The 21,283-nt window shown below is 40.3% G+C and overlaps 1 protein-coding gene across 1 annotated transcript in view; it reads left to right on the plus strand.

The window, feature by feature from the left end:
• LOC142433750 (anaphase-promoting complex subunit 13-like) overlaps window positions 1-21,283 on the plus strand; it is a 44,923-nt gene that overhangs the window by 578 nt on the left and 23,062 nt on the right. The gene's annotated exons all lie outside the window — the stretch shown is intronic.

Raw genomic sequence — 21,283 nt, forward strand, 5'->3', positions numbered from 1 at the left:
GAACTCTTCATCCAGTGGTGGGTGTTTGAACATGATTGTTAAACGCTTGCCCTTAACTCTGATTTTGTCTTCTTGCCCCTGTTGAACACTTTCTCGTTACTTTTATGCATCCTGTGCTACACGAGGATTGAGGATGCAGTGAGAAAGGCAAAGGAAGCCAGACAACAGTGATTAACTGCTCCTGGAGTCTTCTAGAGAAGCAGCCTGAGTGGAGGGTGGGTGTGCACTTAGCCCTCGTGCATGGACAGGTATCGTTGTGGGCATATGTTACAGATCTAGAGATACCTCACTCGCTGATTCCTGTGACCCCTAAGCTTCCCCATGTGGTTTCAAACTATGGATAAGTTCTCAGATTAGAAAATCATCTGCTCCTCTGGGAAAAAAAGTCAGTAAAGATGAGGGAGGGCCCTCATTGAGGTGGATTGCCACAGTGGCTGCAACAATGGGCTCAAGCAACAATCATGAAAACACAGGACCATGTATTTCATTTTATTGTAGGAGTGTGCTTCATAAACTCATGAAAAATTTTCCATTATCTTTTTAATAGAATTTTTTGCATGAACTTATATATCGGGATAGACTTGATGATAGTGGTTATGCTTTGATGACACGTAGGTTTAGAGCAAATTTGACAACAACTAATACAGAGAATTAGAACCCAGCAAAGTTCCTGGCACATATTACATGTTCAACAAATTTTGGTTAAATTGATTTAATGTAGCAATTATAAAGCCCTGTCAATCTCTGACTGCAGCCTGAATGTTTTATTGTAAAAGAGCAGCCAATACAAAATTTTAGGATGGAGTTAAGACACATATATTCATCCAGGAGCTTGTCATATAGATGCTGACATGATTTTCTGATATTTCATCTTCGTATTACAAAGTCTGTACAGTTACCCACTCAAAATGCAGGTTAATAAAGTTAGTTAGAGGAAAGACATTGGACTCAAACATCGGGTTTCTGACTCTAATGGGCTATGCGACCTTCAGCAAGTCACTTAATCTGAAACTCAATTTCCTCACCTTCAAAATGTAAAGCAAGAACAGTACTTATACTTTGTAGCAAATGTATAGAAAAGATGTTGACAGAGAGTAAGCACTCAATTGACACTAGCTACCAACACAGGTGTACCTTGGAAATATGGCAGGTTTGGTTCCAACCACCACAAGAAAGCAAATATCTCAATAAAGTGAGTCACATAACTTTGTTGCTTCTCCAGTATATTAAAAATTTATGTTTAAATGCTTAAAGTTAAACAAGCGGCCATCTAGCAGGGAAGCAACAAAGCCCATATGGAAGAAGCACATCAGCCTGTGTGATCACGAGGCGTCAATGGGATCCGGTACCAGGCATCAGGAGATCCAAAACAAACAATCATATCAATGCAAATGGGAGGGTCTGAGTGGAGTTCCAAAGCCCTTATGTAGACAATTGGACATTCCCTCACAGAAGGGTCACAAGGGAGGTAAGAGTCAGCCAAGTTACCCACCATCATGACTCCAGTTCTACCCTACAAACCCGGGCTAGACCTGAACACGTACACTGGTGCAGATAAGAGCTCTCAACACATGGAATCCAGAACAGATATACCTCTCAGAGACAATAATGGGAGTAACAATACCTTGAGAATCGGGGGAAGGTGGGGGGAGAAGGGGAAGAAAGGGGTAACCGATCACAATGATAAATGTATAACACCGCCCAGGGACAGACAACAGAAATATGGGTGAAGGGAGACAGCGGACGGGTAAGATATGAAAATAACAGTAATGTATAATTTATCAAGGGTTCACAAAGGTAGGAGGGTGGGGGAGGGAGGGTAAAATGGGGAGCAGATACTAAGGGCTCTAGAAGAAAGAAAATGCTTTGGAAATAATGCTGGCAACACATGCACAAATGTGATCAATATACTTAATGCATGGATTATTATCAGAGCTGTAGGAGCCCCCAATAAAATATATAAATAAATAAAAGTTAGGTTTGCACTAAAGTGTGCCTGCACATTATGCAGATGTTTGAAGTGTGAATGACCAGAGTTCGACACAGAGTCACTGAAAGCATGTGCTGTTAGAAAAATGACATCTAGAGACTCGCTCAGTTTGTAAAAAATACAGACTCTGTGGGGTGCAATAAAGCAAAATGTCATAAAATGAGGTACGCCAGTACTGAAATAAGGAAGCTTGGTGGCACATGGGTTAGCCCCTTAGCCACAAACAGAACGGGCAGTGGTTTAAACTCAGGAGGGGCTTCCCGGGAGAAAACACTTAGCCATGTGGTCCTATGAAGAGTCCAACCTAAGAAACCCTCTGGAGCAGATCTACTCTGCCATATTACGCTGACTATGAATCCAAATCTACTCAACTGCAATAAACACCACCATCATAACCAGCACTGAAACTACTGTTAAGACATCACATATATGTATTATAGAGAAAAAAAATCATAGGCTCTGAATGCTATATCAAACCAAATTCATTGTCTTCTTGTCAACTGCCATTCATAGCAACCACGTAGGACAGGGTATAACTGCCCACAGGTCCCAAGACTTTCCTTTTGGGGTCAGCAGATTGCCACATAAGTTTTACCAGAGGAGTGGCCAGGGGCTCCAATCCCTGACCTGTTTAGCAGTCAGGCCCATAACCAGTGCACCACCCAGGCTCCTGAAGGAAACAAAGTCATCGCTCACAGGTAGCCTTTTAAACGTTTATCCTCTCCTTTTCCAAAGCTCTTCCTAGTCAGGAGCCAGAAATGGCAAATGGGATAGGAATATTCTTTAGAGCTTTCAGAAGCTTGGAGATACTCTGATTGGTCCCACAAGGCCTAGCATTGCATTTAGTGCAAACTATTCCACAGGCCTCAAGGCAAACGAGGCAGTTAATCTATCAGGAGGTTGGCTTCCAGTGGAGAAACACTTTCAATTCTCCATTAAAAGGAAAATATCACTATAATTTGAATAACTGTGTTTTACAAAATGCTTTCTGATAAAATGTGGGTGTGTGCCCTTTAAAAAATCAGTAGCTAGATTGAGGTGGACAGAAATCATGCTAGAAGAATTACTAAGGAGACCAATTGCATGCAGATGGCCTGGCAAATGGTGGGGTGGGGAGACTTTAGCAGCTTGGAGTGACTTGGAAGCTGACAGGCAAGGAAAGGGCTAATTGGAAAAGGACCATTTCAAATATTCACTCTGCTGGCGTGAAGCCACTGGAACGAGTCATCAACCTTGTCTTATGCTCCTTCGGATTCTATTCAATGGGCTGTTAGTGACTAGGAAAGGGCTAGCTTGCCTCCACCCAGTTAAACTAGAATAGACATTAGGATCCAGGTCAGGTATTGACAATGTTTTTCTGTGAAGGGCCAGATAGTAAATATTTTTAGATTTTTCAGACCATATGGCCTCTGTCAGAAACTAATCAATTCTGCCATTGTAACCAGAAGAAAAGCCATAAATTATAGTAAATGACGAGTGCGGCTGTGTCCCCACAAAACTTTATTCAGAGAAACAAACTATAGGCTGGATTTGGGCCACGGGCCATAGTTTGGCCATGCACATTCTGGAAGAGTTCATCCAATGTGCTAAGAAAAAGACAGGAAGGGTTGTGCTGGGAGTCTGGGACAGCATATGTTGATTCAGGATCAAGGGGGCATTGCCACGGACAAGTTATGACCTTGAGGAAATCACATAGCGTATATGTTTATGCAAGTTTATGCCCATGGAAATAACATGCACGTATATATAACATGCATAGTACTCATGGAAAACTAACACTCAAAAGGGTTGCAGAATTTGTATAAAGATATTTAATTCATATAATCTTCATGTAAATATATTGACAAGAACTGGGAAAGCTCTCTGATCGGTCTGAGTCACTATATATCAGAAATGAGAAGGCCAGAGGCCATGAGTTGGACCATCCAGGACATAGTTAGGTCCCAGGCAATCAGGGACAACTGCTTTTTTTGAAAAACAAAAACAAAACAAAACCCACCCCAACCTCAAAGTCCCCTGCCAGACATATACAAAGAGCCTGCCAGCTCTAGGCTGCTTCTCACCCTAGTATAGACCTGCTGGGGGCGTGTCCCCAGTGTATCCTGACTTTTACTGCCCAATAAGCCTGCTGTGCTGCATCGTACTACCTGTTCTTTGGCTCTCTGAGTTGATCCCATGCCACCGCTCCTTTCTAGAAGCTGGTGGTGCCAAGGTCCCCCTGGAGAAGGGGTTACCAACCTCTAACAATATGACAATCCTTTGTGTCCATATCTTTGTATGTGAAATGGTATGATAGAAAGAGAGAATATCTTAGACTCTTTCCAGTGTTAAAACTATACGACTTTCCAGGTGGTATAATGATCATCAAACTTTTTTCAGTCTTTGGAATTTTGGCTTACCAGTGTATGAAAAATCACGCAAATCCGTTGCCATTGAGTTGATTCTGACTCATAGGAACCCTACAGGACTGGGTACAATGGTTACGTGGGGTTTCTGAGAGTGTAACTCTTCAGAGAAACATATCCCCTCTTCTGTGGAGTGGATTCCAAGCATCGAGCATTTGGTTAACTGCAAAGTGCTTAACCCCTTTACCACCAGGACTCTTAAAATCTTATTTAGAAGCCACGGATATGCAATTAATAAAGACAGTGTTAGTTTATTTGTGGGTGTGATATGAAAAATGAAGTCCTGCCTCTCCCATTGCCCACCCAAATGCCTGACTGTTCCCAAAACTAATTCCCACCCATGCTTGTCAGCAACCTAAATTACTTCATATGAAGGATTTTAACCTTATCCTTGTACAATTGTTTTCTACTTTGAATTTTCTATTGACACCATGAGTTTATACTAATGGAAGGCATGCTGAAATACAGGAAAAGACATTTTTGAAATAATATGAATTTTGATATATGACATGCATTTGGACCAAGGGGACATTTGTGCTATAATTATTAAGAAGAGAAGGTTCAATTATTCAGATTTATTAAATTATACTGGTTCCCACATTGCGGCAGCAGGTTTTCAAGAAATCTGAAAAGGTGAAAAAGTTTGTGGGAGATATATACCTCACAGGTCAAGAAAGGGTTAATGATGGATACTGGCTTCATTATAAATGTAGCTTATCTCTAATTTCTTGACTAGTCGTGAATTTCTTCCACATGTATTTTTCCGTACTCAAAAAAATGTCCTGAGATAGCTTAGCTTCACTTGGACTACGGTTGTAACCCAAAGGAATAAATACCTGGAGACATTTCATAAAGCAAAAGTGAAGAGGAGTGTCTCTCAACGAGGATGTGTGGGCCTGTATGGGTCTATTTTCTGTAAAGATGCTAGAAGTGTAAGACATTGGGAACGTTCACTTAAATATGTGAGCTAGGTTGGCAACAATAGAGTTTTGAATGATGGTAATACTTATGTGACTAATTAATAATAGTGCCCTGAATATCTTTTAACATTGACTACTATCATGGATTCCTACAATATTCAAACAACAGACTAGACATTAAATTTTTCTATTTCACCAAGAATGACTTGAACTCAGTTCTTTACCTATATGACTATGGTTCAGCTTTTGTGTGTGTGTGTGTGTGTGTGTGTGTGTGTGTGTGTGTGTGTGTGTGTGTGTGTGTGTGTAGGTGTAGGGTACATTTAAAGAGAGATTTGGTTAGAAAAACGCAAGAAGAGAAGAAGATAGAAGAACTCATGAGGGATAGAACCAAAACATAACAGCTTCTGCAAAATCGCTGGCATCAAATGCAGCAAATTGGATCTAAACTAGGATTTTAAAAGCCTACTATTATCTCATCTGTTGTTCTGAAAACCCTCAAAAAGCTGATAATATCATAGCTAGCTGGCATCAAGGGGGCAATTTCATTCAAGCCAGCTGGTTTTTCCTAACAGCACCTGCAAAATTATTCTAAATGAACTAGAAGACTGTCCCAAATCAGTAGCACTGCCCAGAGGGATGCGGGCAGTGGTGTAGGAGGTTTCAATGACAGGAAGAATACCATCAAACTAGCACACTTCAATTTCACCCTTCACACTGTTCACTAAAGGCCGAAAGAACATTTTCGTGTTTTTACGGACCATTTTCATGTCTCTGGGATCACAAAAGCAGAAGCAGATAATACTGCACCACACTGACTTTATAGAAAAGAAACGAAAGCAGAATGCATATGTTGTGTCTACTGAATGGGCGGAAACCAAAATAAAACAAGTAAAAAAAAAGGAATCTATTTGGAAGGTTTATCATGAAAAGGAAGCAACAGTCAAAAACCTGGGAGCAAAGGCACCCAACCCAAGTAATTTTCCGGAATCAAGATAACAGAAAGTAATCAACAGTCTTTTCAGAGTGGGTCAGTGGATGCCATCAGAGAGGCCATCAGTTGACCCCTTTCCTTTATCAGGACAATTGATGCCATCTCAATCTTATGTACAATGTTATGTAAACACAGCACCTAGTCCTTCCAATCAAAGTTGATGGTGCCTCTAAATGCCTACCACACAGTTATTCAATGAGGCAGGAAAGGAGAAGAGAAAGAGAGAAAAAGAAAGAGAGAGAGAGAGAGAGGAATCAGACAAGTTTTCTACTTTGGGTTCTGAGAAGCTCACCATTGGCTCTAGTGGACCAAGCCATCTTGAATGTTAAACACGCTGGCGCTGCACATCGGAGGGAAAAGTCCCATTTCCGTAAAATGTCTCTCTGTGTTTTCAGTCCTTGTCTTTTTCTTCTTAATCCAGAACAATTATTGATAATTTTGATTATGCTAAGGCATTCGACTCTGTGGATCATAGGAAACCATGTTAGCATTGAGAAGAATGAATAGGAATTCCAGAATCATTATTGTGCTCGTGAAAAACCTGTCCATGAAACAAGTGGATGGCCTGAGACCAGAGCAAGGGAGTACTGAGCGGTGTAAAATCAGGAAAGGTGTGTGTCAGGGATGTGCTCTTTCAGCATACTTATTCAAACGGTAGTCTGAGCAATTCATCTGGATTGGAGGAGGCACATGTGTTAGGCTGAATTGACTAGAGAAACAAACCCAGAGACAATTGTAGGTTTGTGAGAAAGAACTTTATATCAAGAAGTAATTATATAGTGAGAAAACATCCCAACCCAGGAAAGCTAAAGTCCATAAGTCTGATACTAGTCCATAAGTCCCTCTTCAGACTCACATAGCCACATGCAATGATGCAGAACGCAAGAAGATCACAGGCCAGTGGTGCAACATCTAGTGGATTCAGGGTCGATGGGAACATGGCAGAGCTCTGGCAGCTCTCAGAGTGGCCAACAACAGGAAAGTGAGGGGAGGGAGAGACATGGAGGAGGTTCCCAGGGCCCTTCTTATGAGAAGGCCATGCCCCCAAGGAGTCACCATCAAGCTGTGACCTGATTGACAGTTTGGACCTTTATACATCTTTAAGTTGACATGAAATCATTTAACTACCACAGTACATTAACAGTCTGAGATATGCAGATGACACAACCTTACTTGCTGAAATCGAAGAAATCTTGAACACTTGCTGATGAATATCAAGGGCTGTAAATTTAAATATAGATTACAATTCAATCTAAAGAAACCCCCAAATCTCCAAACTTAAGCCAACGAAAAATATCATGATAAATAAAGAAAGGAATAAAGTTGTCATGGTTTCTTCATGCTTGAATCCACATACAATGCTCATGGAAGTAGCAGCCAAGAAAGCAAAGGATGTATCATATTGACCAATTTTGTTGCGCATGACCTCTTTTACAGTGTTGAAGAGCATTTATGTCATTTTGAAGACTAAAGTGCACCTGACATTGTCTCATTTGCATGTGAAATTTGAACATTAAACAAGGAAGGCTGAAGAAGAATTAATGTACTTGAATTATGGTACTATTGAAGAATACTAAAAGTTCCATGAACTGCCAGAACAACAAACAAGTCTGTATTGGAAGAAGTACAACTAGAATGTTCTTTTGAAGGGAAAATGATGAAACGTTGTCTCACGTGTCTTAGATATGTTATTGGAAGTGACCAGTCCTTGGAAAAGGACAAAATGCTTGGTAAAGTAGGAGGACAGTCAAAAGAGAAGACCCTCGCCAAGATTAATTTGAAAGAGTGGCTGAAACAATGGGCTCAAGCCTAAGGACTGGGAGACGGGTCCAGGACCAGGCAGTACTTTTTTCTGTTGTACATGGGGTCGCTAAGAGTCTGAGCCCACTGGGCAGCACTCAGCAACAATAACAGTACGATCTGATGTTGGTGTTGTCCTTTGTGTGCTTAAAAGGAATCTCTGTTCTGTAATAGGTGATGACCGTATTCTAATTACATATCCATTAGGTCAAACTTGCTTATTGTTTTGTTCAAATCTTCTATATAGTCATTCAGCTTTATCTGATTGATCTGTCAGTTATTGAGAAATGTCTAAAACTCTCCTAGTCTGGTGGAATGATCAATTCCTCCCAGTATTTCTGTGAAATTTGCTTTTTCTTTCCTTGTTTCTGTTGTTAGTTGTCGTATGCAAAAAAAAATTGCTACGACGGTTTTCCAAGGCTGTGACCTTTCAAAAATCAAACACCAAGTTCATCTTCTGAGTCATCTCTGGTGGTTCACACTGTAACTTTTCCATTAATAGTCGAATGCTAGATCGTTTGCACCATCTAGCGACTCCATTTCTTCTTTGATTTGCTGTCCTCTCAGGTTATCCCAAAGAAATATCTTATGAGATTTATATCTGGGGGTGGGTTGTCAGTGCCCTTCTTGAATGGTGGGGAATGAAAGTGAGCGATCAAGGGTTTCATCGCTTCCCTACAAACCATATAGAGTGACACCTATCCACTGCATCCCTGGCTCTAAGCATTCCGGACCCAAGCTCAGAGTAGACTTCACAGTGTTTAGTTAAGACTGTTTCAAATAAGGAACTTGCTTTCTTTCTCTGATGTTGGAAATACTACTCAAGAGCTGGAAACAGAGCAAATTTTAACCAGGAAAACCAAGGTGACTCCAATGTAGAAATCTAAATATATGCCAAGACCAGAACAAGCTCAGTAATGGTGATTTCCATAAAGTAAAGATAGAATGCCTTCTGCATGTGTGTGTCAAGACATCCGCTCAAACATCAAGCACTGCAGCTTTGAAGATACACTTAGCTACTGGTAGTCTCAAATTAATTACAAGCTGTTCATCTCAAAGAGAGGCGTTCAGTTCTAAAGGGTGAGTCTCAAAATTGATGGACAAACTCAAGAAATGGAGATGGAATTCCAGGTGCCGGTAGATACACAATTGCTCATAGGTCCTAACCCTTCTTTTCTCAAACCTTCCTTCTCCTCCTTCCTCTACATGCATCTCTCACGTGTCATATGTCATTTGTTTCTCTAAAAGACAACCTTCAGTGTTTATTTTCAGTGAATTTCATCTTATGTATAAATGCATGCATATATATTTCCATAAATAAATCTATGTTTCATAAAAGTCTACACACATATAGATATATATTATGTAATAACATACTGAAGAGTAAGTGTTGTGGTATAAGGAGGTGGCAGAAAAGCCAATTATAACCCAGCTTCATTCTGCCTTGACTCCAAGTTCAGAGAGAAGAAATTTTACATGATCTACATTTTTCTCAGGGGAAAAAATGGCCTTACTCTGTCCTCTACCAATATGGTTTAGCTACTATTTATAGAATTCGCATTCTGATTTACCCCCAAATAACGAATTCACCATTTAGCACCCAACAAAAGACCCAGAAGGCCAGTAAATTTCCTTTGTCCATTCTGGGGAAATAAAAAATTGATAAATACTGGTCAAATAATCTTTGAGGTTGCTCCTTCTGGAAAGAAAAAGAGGTAGGATGGAACAGCCAGGGAGTAAACCACACTACTACAGAGAAGGGACCAGCCCCACAGCCTGAGAGGCCTCACTAATGGAGCTCTCAGATTCATCTCTATCATCCTTTGGCTAGAAGTTTAATCAACGGGGACCAGTTCCTCCTAATATTCAAAGTCCCATAAATCACCAAATGCTCTAATTAGAATCATCTATCAGGAGGCTCACTGCAGATTTCTCTGACACAGAAATACAGGAAAGAAACCAAAATAATGAAATAGTGACTCTTCTAGTCATCCCTGCCTCTCATTTCTGGAGATCTCTATTTTTCACTGAACAAATATTTACTGAGTCACTACTACATTCAAGCATTGTGCTCAACACATCAATGAGTTAATCAGACATAACCCCTGCCACCAAGTAGTTTATGAAGAAAGGGTCAACATATATGGTCATGGGAATTCAGAAGAAAAAAAGTGATGATAGAATCTATATTTAAAGTGGGGAAGACAAAGAAAACATAACCAGTTCCATAATAATCACCTCCCAGAGAAGTGGCCAGCTAAAGGAAAACAAAAAAAAAACAGACAAAAAATCAGGGTGCTCATCACATTTTAACTTAAAATATATAGTAGTATTTTAGCATGAATCTTGTACATATAATATTCAGGGCAAGTTATACTTTAAAAATATTTGTTCATCTGAAAGTTTTAACTGGATATCCTTTATTTGAATTTGCTGATTCTCACAACTCTATTCCCTACCATTTCTGCAACAATCCCATGAGAGCTTTCACTTTTCAACTTGGGAGGGGGACCAGCAAATCAATATGTGGGCTTCCTTTGAATGTTATCAACACCAAGCTTTTTAGTCGGAGTGATTTTTTAAAAGTATGTGTAAAGCAAATCATGTTTATGCTTGAAACATTCCCTCTCATGCTCTGAATAAATCCACAATCTTACTGAGCATTGTAAAATTGTCCATTGTCTAACCCTCACCTACCTCTCTTTCTTAACAGTCCTGTGAAGAAGATAGCTTCCTTACTCCCATATTAGAGTTCAGAAAAAAGGAACAATAGAGGAAGAGGTCATGCTCTATGAAATATGAAAAACATCTTTCATATTTTTCACATTCATGCAAGGATATGAAATTCATTTGGGAAAACATTTTTTTAAGATTAGTATTATCCAGTGTAGGTCAGCTGCACCCTGGAAGCCTTGTGGTTACACATTAGGCCGTTAACTTCAAGGCCTGTTGTTTGAAACTATCAGCTGTGCCTGGGGAAAAAGATAAGACTTTTTACTCAAATAAAGAGTTACAGTTTTTGAAACCCACGGGAAAATTCTACCTTGTCCTGCAGGGTCACTATGAGTTGGTATTGACTCAATGACAATGTTTGTTGGTAAAAATGCATAGCAACAGACATTTTGTATATCATACTATGAATTAGACTTACAGTTTTGAAGGGACTGTTGGCACTGTCTGCGACAATTTAAAAAATAAATGTCCTCATTTGAAATTAAAGCTGCAAAAAGAATTGCATACACTGATGTCCATTCCATCACTCTTCACAATAGCCAACACATGAATGGATAAACATAATGTGGTATTCTGACTGCTCTCTGCCATCAAGTCAATTGTGGCTGATAGCAGACTTATAGGGCCCAGTCGAACAGCCTGTATGGGTTTCCAAGCCTATAAATCTTTATGGAAGCAGAAAGCCTCATATTTCTCCCACTAAGTAGTTTGTGGGTTTGAACTGCTGGCCACGTGGTTTACAGCCCAATGCATAATGTGCTATGTCACCAGGGCTCCTATATAATGTGGTATATGCATTTACATATATACTATTCTGTCATGCAATAAAAATTAAAACCTGAAATATGCCACAACATGTACGAACCTTGAAAACAACATACTGAGTGCAGTGAGTCTATCACAAAAGGACAAATACTGTACAATGTCACTAATGTGAACAGCATATGACACACAAATGCACTCAGTCATGGGCATGGTTAGTTCCCAAAGATGAAGTCATTATGCAAAAAATGGAGGGTGACCACATCAGATCACAAAATAAAGACTAATTCCATCAGTATATAACTGCCAAATTGTACCATGATCTCAGTGATAAAGTGAAAAGAATGGCTCAGCCAAGTGCCCTCACACCCCTGCATTCGTTATTGCAGGACAAAAAAATGATATATTGGATAAGTAAATCTTTTTTTTTTAAACATTTTTTAGGGGCTCATACAACTCTTATCACAATCCATACATATACATACATCAATTGTATAAAGCACATCTGTACATTCTTTGCCCTAATCATTTTCTTTTTTTTTTCCCTTTTCTTTTTTTACATTTTATTAGGGGCTCATACAACCCTTATCATATACATACATCAATTGTATAAAGCACATCCACACATTCCCTGCCCCAATCATTCTCAAAGCATTTGCTCTCCACTTAAGCCCTTTGCATCAGGTCCTCTTTTTTTTCCCTCCCTCCCCGCTCCCCCCTCCCTCATGTGCCCTTGGTAATTTATACATTGTTCTTTTGTCATATCTTGCCCTATCCGGAGTCTCCCTTCCCCCCTTCTCTGCCGTCCATCTCCCAGGGAGGAGGTCACATGTGGATCCTTGTAATCAGTTCCCCATTTCCAACCCACTCACCCTCCACTCTCCCAGCATCGCCCCTCACACCCTTGGTCCTGAAGGTATCATCCACCCTGGATTCCCTGTGCCTCCAGCCCCCATATGCACCCGTGTACAACCTCTGCCCTATCCAGTCCTGCAAGGTAGAATTCGGATCATGGTAGTTGGGAGGAGGAAGCATCCAGGATCTGGGGGAAAGCTGTGTTCTTCATCGGTACTACCTCGGACCCTGACTGACCCATCTCCTCTCTTTTATATGTATTTTTTTACCCAAAGAACTGGATTGCTCCTTTATTGTGTAAAATAGTATAGCTACTCAGAAAAGTAGTTTGGCAGTGTCTTTAAAAATATTAAACATCCAACTAATGTATTTAACAGCCTTTGTATTATTATTAATAATTAAATCATTTTATTGGGGGGGTCATACAACTCTTATCACAATCCACACATGCATCCACTGTGTCAACCACTTTTGTACATTTGTGTCCCTCATCATTCTCAAAACATGTGCTTTCTAATTGAGCCCTTGGTATCAACTCCTCATTTTCCCCTCCCTCCCTGCTTCCCCCTCCCTCATGACCCCTTGATAATTTATAAATTATTATTTTGTCATATCTTACATCATCCAAAATCTCCCATCACCCACTTCTCCTCTGTCAGTCCCCCAGGGAGGAGGTTATATGTAGATCATTGTAATCAGGTCCCCCTAAAAAATAATAGTATTATGAATGAGGGGGAGTGCAGAGTGGGTACCCAGGGACCATCTGTAGGCAATTGACAACCCCTTGCAGAAGGGCCATGGGAAGGAGATGAGGCAGTCAGGGTGCAGCGTAGGAATGATGAAATATACAATTTTCCTCTAGTTCTTGAATGCTTCTCTCCCCCACCCCACTATCATGATCCCAATTCTACCTTACAAATCCGGCTGGATCGTAGGATGCACACTGCTACAGGTGCGAACTGGAAACACAGGGAATCCAGGACAGATGAACTCCTCAAGACCCGTGGTGAGAGTGGCGATACTGGGAGGGTGAAGGGAAGGTGAGTAAACAATTTTTAATACCAAAGGGGCAACATTTATCCAAATACAAAGTATAGACTCTATACTATAGAGTGTTAGAAAAGGAAGAATGGAGACATGAAACACAGAAAAAGTAGGATAAGTGATGATACATTGAAGATATTATAGTATATGTGTTGAAGCAAAATGTATATGAATTATTGGATGTTGTGTTAGACAGGGTTCTCCAGAGAAACAAATAAGGACACTTATAATTTGATAGATACATAGATAGATACATAGTTAGATACATAGATAGATAGATAACAGCTATAAGTAATAAACAGCTTATTGGTTCACAGAGCGGTACAAATGGCTCATTTCAACTCACGTCTGTGGGATGGTTAATACACTAGTAGTCCTTCAACTCAAGAGGGCTGCGGGGTGCAAGTCAAGGAAGCAGACAGTTCAGTCTTTTGTAAAACAATACAGGTACTCCAGCCACAGGCAGCAAACAGCAGGGTGGGTCACCAACAGTCAGCCAGATGACAGGGTCCAACAGTCCCCAATTCAAATGATGTATATACCATCAGTGTGGTGAAGTAGGTCTTGAAGGAACCTTAAATTATAGCGACACAATCCAGGGGTTGGGTGTCCCACAGGTAGTGTAACTCCCAAGTTGAGGCAGAGAATTAGATGAGGTAGCCTCACACTGGTCCGATAACCAAAGAGCAGAAGACAGAAAGTCCCTTCCATTATACTGCAACCTTATTAACCCACATGTGTTTATTGGCCAGGTTGACACAATAATCCTACCTATCACAGATGTTAAGCTGATCATCTGCTCTATAAACCTTCACATAAATTAAAATAAAAGTGAACTCAAACAGTACAGATGACCAAAAAATATCATGGAAGTTTTCCATGAACTATTTTTTTATTTTTAATTTTAGAACACCCTCATTAGATCCTCTGAGCATACATATACTAATATTACCTAACAATTGAAGTAGCCCTGATGGTGCAGTGGTTGAGCAGTTGGCTGCTAACCTGAAAGGTCAGTGGTTCAAATCTACTCGCAACTCCCTGGGGAAAAGGTGTGGCAATTGCTTCCCCAGATATTAAAAACAAACAAGCAAACTCACTACTATCAAGTCAATTCTGACTCATTATACATTACAGCCTTGAAAATCCTGTGTCAATTCTACTCTGCCCAATAAGGTTACTACCAGTCAAAATCAACTCGTTGGCAATGCTTGTTTGGTTTTTTGTTTGTTTTTTATCCTACAATTGCATGCAAGTATATGCAGGTATATATACGCTTATGTGTGTATATACGTAAAATGAAATGAATAAGGATGAAGGGAAGGAAGACTTCAATCAGAACTTTCACATTTTACTCTATTCTTTGTTCAAGATTTATGATTGGTGGGATTTGTGACTTCCTTGTGCAATCTAAAGGAGCACTTAAAAAAATAAAAACAACAGGCTAGGGAACCCTGCTCCCTAAGTCTTTCCTTTTGGCAGAATTATGAGTAACTTCTGTTTCTTTTTCTCTTCAAACAGGATAACTCTGACTGAAAATTGGCTTTGAGGTTTTAGAAAACTTGATGGTCACAAGAGGAAAAAAATCTGTCACACAAAAACTGTAAGTAATTTCCTTCTCTCAAATGGTAAGTATTCAGATCACCTTTGGAACTGATGGCATTTTGTGGGGGGTGTATAATCCCCTCAATGATCCCTTGTTTCATAAATGAAAAGCATCTCTTTTTCTTGGAGAGAACAATAAAGTAATCAAAATATAGATGTTTTGCACTCCGTTATAAGTGTTCTATTCAGTAATGTAAATGGTTATATCACAGAGTCATGCCTCTATCTGCAGCTTTTATTGCTTTGGGAGTGGGTGGGAGTCATTTTATCTGAAATCAGACTAGGTTGAATTGGTGATGCAGTGGTTACACGTTGAACTGCTAACTGCAAGGTCAGCAGTTCAAAAGCACCAGCCAGTCTCTCAGGAGAAAAATCAGCCTTTCTACTTCTATAAAGACTTAGTCTCCAAAACCTATCAGTAGGCAACTGAACACCCCCTTACTGAAGGGTTCTGGGGAGGAGATGCGCCAGTCAGGGTGCAGGGTAGCAATGATGAAACATATAGCTTTCCTCTAGTTCTTAAATGCTTCCTCCCCCTCCCCCTCACTATCATGATCCCAATTCTATTTTAAAAATCTGGCTAGACCAGACGATGTACATTGGTACAGAGAGCAACTGGAAACACACAGAATCCAGGATATATGAACCCTTCAGGACCAGTGGTGAGAGTGGCGATGCCTGGAGGGTGGAGAGAATGTAGGGTGGAAAGGGGAAAACGATTACAAGAATGCACGTAAAACCTCCTCCCTGGGGGATGGACAACAGAGAAGTGGGCAAGAGGAGACATTGGACAGTAAAACATAGGACAAAATAACAACTTATGAATTATGAAGTGTTCATGAGGGATGGAGGAGTGGGGAGGGAAGGGGAAAAATGAGGAGCCGATATTAAGGGCTCAAGTAGAAGGCAAAAGTTTTAAGAATGATGATGGCAACAAATGTACAAATGTGCTCGACACAATGGATGTATGTATGGATTGTGATAAGAATTGTAAGAGCCCCTAATAAAATGACTAAAAAAATGTTAGTCTCCTGAAAGAAAAAAAAAATTACAATTTCAGAAGTGCAGAGGACCAGGTCTATACTGTCCTATAGTGTTGCTATGAATCAAAATCGAATACATGGCAGTGAGATTGGCTTTATGGTATGGTTGAGTTGGGGGATTCCTGGTGGCACTGTCAGATAAGCATTGGACTGCTAACAACAGATCAACCTTCTCGAATCTATCAACTGCTCTACTGGAGAAAAGTGAGGATTATCATTCCCATAAAGGTATACAGCCTCAGAAATCCTATAAAGGCTTGCTATGAGTTTGAATCAACTTGATGGCAGTAGGTTGGTTTGTTTTTGGGGGGTTGTTAGCCACAAGATCATCACTTCAAACCTGCCAGTTGCTCCTGCAGAGAAAGCTGGGGCTGTCTATTCCTGTAAAGATTTACATGCTAAGAATCTCAAATGCGGAGTTATACTCTATCCTATGAGGCCACTATGAGTCAAAAACAACTCAATGATGGTGAGTTGAGTTACTTTGGGGGGCTGTGGAAATGCTCCAATTCTAGTTTGTTCAGTTGAAGATGTACAAGTGTTTTGGTGTAGCAATTTCTCACTGGATAGTTTTAGCTGATGCCTAGAGAACGGAAGGAAAGGTGTGCAGACATAAATGCTAACAATCCAGGTCTCGCTCGGTGTAGCTGAGAAATAAAGACAAGAGACTGGAATGAAAGTGAGAGAAGAAAGCTTTACTTTGGTCAATGAAGCAAGGAGCAATTGGTGACTAGAGTCACCAAGACGAGCCCCCACCCCCAAAGAGAGTGAGGTTAACAGCTTTCTGAGTACACCAGGAAGTAAACTGAGTGTATTGTGAATATGTTATACATTTTGATCAATGTTCATGAATGTACATTAGAGTGGGGTTATGATTATTGACCGGATATGGCTTATCAGACCTCTGAGTTCCAAAGGTCTTCCGAGTTGGCCTGGAGACCTCTTTCTGCTGATTTTTGGTTCCTTGACCAAAGTGTTTCTGTTCTAGGGAAAACTATAGGCTGTGACCGTCCTTTCAGTGCACTTTTTGGCAGGCCAGATCTAGAATATCCCATGCGAACTTGTTGCATTGGAGGCTTCCCTGGTTATCAGGAAGGTTCTTCTTAAAAAAGAAGAATAACCAAACAAAAGAAAAACCACTAACCACCATCAGGTTGATTCCGAATCATAGCAATCCTGTAGGACAGAACAGAACGTCCCCTGTGAGTTTCTGAGGCTGTGCATCTTTATGGAAGCTGAAAGACTCACCAGTCTCCCACAGAGTGGCCAGTGGTTTTAACTGCTGACCTTGTGGTTAGCAGCCCAATTTATAATCCCCAGGGCTCCTTCATCAGTAAGGAAAGTACGAGTTAATTATGAGGCATATAGTGCAATATCTTGTGGCAATACCTCATATCTTATGCGTAGGTTTCTTGGGAAAACTGGAATTTATAATGTTAGATGAGGCTGAGCAATTCTCATGATCTTTACCTACCGCAGCACTCTTACAAATGAGAACCACAGTACATTCATGTGCTTCAAACTGGACTAGATTGGTAGTATTCTACTCACTGTACTTTGTTGTTTGAAACCAATACATTCACATTTGAGGAATGCACTGGTAACTAATAAATCATGTTCAGATGTGACTACCCTTAGGATCGAAAAAAAATCAAATAAACAACCAACATGTAGATCCATTTTCCTGGACTTGCCAGTAACAAAATAGACCTGCACCATAGGGTTCAGGGTTGTAATCTTTAGAGAAAGACGCTTTAGTGGTACAGCCATTGAGTGATTTGGGATGATCTCCATTGTTTCTATCTTATAATTCTTTTAGAATGCATAGTAAATTGACAAATCTCTGCTGTCTCATGAAGCAGTTAGAAATTAACCAACCTCCATTTTCAGGAGGGAAGTAGCGAACAAAACCTGCAGCTGGAAAGTGGACATTCACCTCCAAACAAAGAGAACACTATAAGAACCAGAAGGCCTTTCTCAAGCCAGATTGTTCTAGAAGATCCCCTCCCCCAAGCCTTGCCAATAAAACACCCTTTGACTCGTTGCTCCAGGAGGCAAATTGTGGTAGACAAGCTCCATTCTGACTCACTAAGTTCAAGTCTTCAATAAATACCCTTGCTCTCCCTTCTGCCCCATCTAGTGAATTCACTTACTTGAGACAGGCTGCCAGAATTGAGTTTCATAAACAGTTGGCAGTAAGTCTACTATAGTATAATAAAAGAGCGGGCACTGTGTAAAGGCAGGAAGGGTGAGGTTTCTTGAGAAATAGAACATTCTGAAATGAGCAGCTTACAGGAAAAACACCATGTGCCATGAGCTGGAGTAAGATCACAAACCAAATTTACTGCTGTCATGTGTATTCCAACCCATCGTGATCCGACAGGGCAGAGTAGATCTGCTCCATAGGGTTTCTGAGACTAAATCTTTACAGGAGTAGACAGCCTCATCAGAGTGGCTGCTGAGTTTGAACATCCCACCTTGTGGTTAGTAGCCTAAAGTTAACCCATTACACATGATCAGGACTTCTTGATGGAAAGAAAAAGGATTTTAAATACAGAGATATGAGGAATTAAAAATTATTCTGATTAGATGATCTTTACAGAGCTTTGCAGAATCAGTCATTAAGTTATCATAAGATCCCAGAAGTTTCCATAAACATATCAAATGGAATTGCTTTCTAGCATGTACGCGTCTTAGGACAGACATTATAAGTGCTTTCTTTAAAAAAATGTGTTTGTTAGGGGGCCCGAAGTAAGTATTTCTTCTTAGAACCAATTATGGAAGAAGGGAGTAGACAGCTGTTTTTCTGGAACATTACTGTAATCTTAACTACATCCATGGCCTTCACCTCTATTTTAGAAAGGTAGATAAAATTTTACAAGAGTTCAACGGTGAGTAAATAACTGAAATAAATCCAAACTCACCACAGTCTAGCTGACTGATTTATTGTGACTCAATATAGAGTTTCTAAAACTGTATATCTTTAAGGGAACAGAAAACCTGATCTTTCTCTCATCAAGTGCCTGGTGGGTTTGAACCACTGACCTTTCAGTTAGCAGTATAATGCTTACTCATCAGCAGTTAAAGGAAAAAAAAACAAGAGTAGATAGCAAAGTGGAGTCAATTCAAGCGCAAGACATCCAGTTTAGCTATGCCTCAGTGCTTGACCTCAGATTTAGGGAATTGATTACATACTGCTAACCAAAAGGGCAACTGTCCCAACAAACTCCAGCTGCTTTGTAAAAGAAGGGGATAACAGCCAGTTCCCACACTGCCGGAGAATTCCCATGGAGCATTTCCACTCTATCCTGTAGACTGAGTCACTATGAGTAAGAATGAACTCTACAGTAAAGTTTAGTTTGTTTTTTCAATTTTTTACAGAAGAAAATTGTTAGATCTTTGATCCCAGGCACCACTTATTAATTTCAAACTTCCTACCTTTATGTCTGTATTTGAGGGCAAAAACCATGTGTACGACCCTGGTGATGGAGTGGTTACTCATTGTACTGTTAACCATAAGATCAGCAATTTGAAACCACCAGCTTCTCTGTGAGGGAAAGATGAGGCTTTTACTCCTGTGAAGAGTTACAGTCTTGGAAACTCACAGGGCAATTCTACCCTTCCCTATAGGGTCACTATGAGTTGAGATCAACTCATTGTCAGAGTTTTTGAATGAGGGACCTTCAGGTTTGATAAGTATGAATATAAAACAGTGCAAATATAATTCTCACAATGCCACACTTGAGTTGATTGTCCCATCAGCAATCATCCTGAAATAGTGCAGAGTTTGGCCAAAGAAATAGGAACTTGGGAATTGGATATCATTTGGAAGTAAGAAAAACCGTTTCATCTCTGAGCATGGAAGGAGTTAGAGATTAATCTGGAACCTATTGTGTAAACATGCTCTAATTATGTGTTGGTTGGGGCAGGGAATAGCTATTAGCTGTATTTTGGCCACACTGAAGCAAGCTGACAGCTAAACAGAAAGCGTTTATGAAACCCTGCTTATAGGTTTAACCCTATTCATATGGAAAAGGAGATCTGGATTTCAAATATTATCCACAGATACACATTAAGCCTTAAACGGGACAAAGACAAGACAAAGACATCAAGATGAGGGAGACCATCAACATGAGGCCAGAAATGCTATCTAAGAATGAACACAAACACAGCCACTTCAATAGGGCATGGAGAACAAAGGACACTGATTCAAAATCATGATTGGCAGCAGATAAGTTCATCACATTTGCTGGTGGGGCTAGAGTATTTGGAAAGGGACCATGAGGGTGATACATACACATTTGCAGATTAGAAAGGCGGACAAAGTAGGCTCAGCGCCTCCCAATCAAGGCTGTCAGCATATGATTCTTGACTATGCTATCCTAGTACCCAAAATTTCAGGCAAGGCACACCCAGGCAAATTCTTATGGGACAGGCTACCCTTCCAGGGGCTGTCTGTCTAGGGTAGTGGTTGTCATTCAATTTTGAACATACTCTGCTTGAAGGCAAAACCTTTCAAATTACGGTTAATTGCTGCTCAGAAAGAACTCAATGTGGGTTAAATCCCTGTGGAGACTCAAAAATGGATTTAGGGCTCCCACTGTAAAGTATAGCCTTCTGCAACCCCACTGCTCAGAATGTAAGGTCTAACACAGCCCCATGAGCTTTAAGACCTGTGACATGTAATAGTGGGAGTGGTGACGGTAAAGAATTTTCCATGTTGTGTTTCCCTTTCATGATCACTGCCCTTGCAGTAAAGTGTTCTAAAAGCAAAGCTCAGATTTAAGCACATGCAACATTACACAGAGCTTGACACATAGAAGGCTCCTAAACTTCTTTTAACCTGCTATGGTCATTGTTCTAAAATTCACACTATTTTTTAAACAAGTGGCCCACATTTCCTTTTTCATTGAGCTCCTCAAATTCTGTATCTGATAATGCTAAAAAATCCTTGCCATTTCTCGGCTGTATTATGGAACACAGAGGCATAGAGGTAGGGTGGGGCCTGAGAACTGGCAGTAGTTGTGGGCACAAAACAGCCACCAAACACAAAACAGCCACCAATCCGAAGGACAAGAACCCAGCAGATTGCTAAGAACAACTTTTGAACGCACTTGAAGACTCTCATACAT

Source organism: Tenrec ecaudatus, chromosome X (genome assembly GCF_050624435.1).
Source record: "Tenrec ecaudatus isolate mTenEca1 chromosome X, mTenEca1.hap1, whole genome shotgun sequence".
Taxonomy (NCBI): domain Eukaryota; kingdom Metazoa; phylum Chordata; class Mammalia; order Afrosoricida; family Tenrecidae; genus Tenrec; species Tenrec ecaudatus.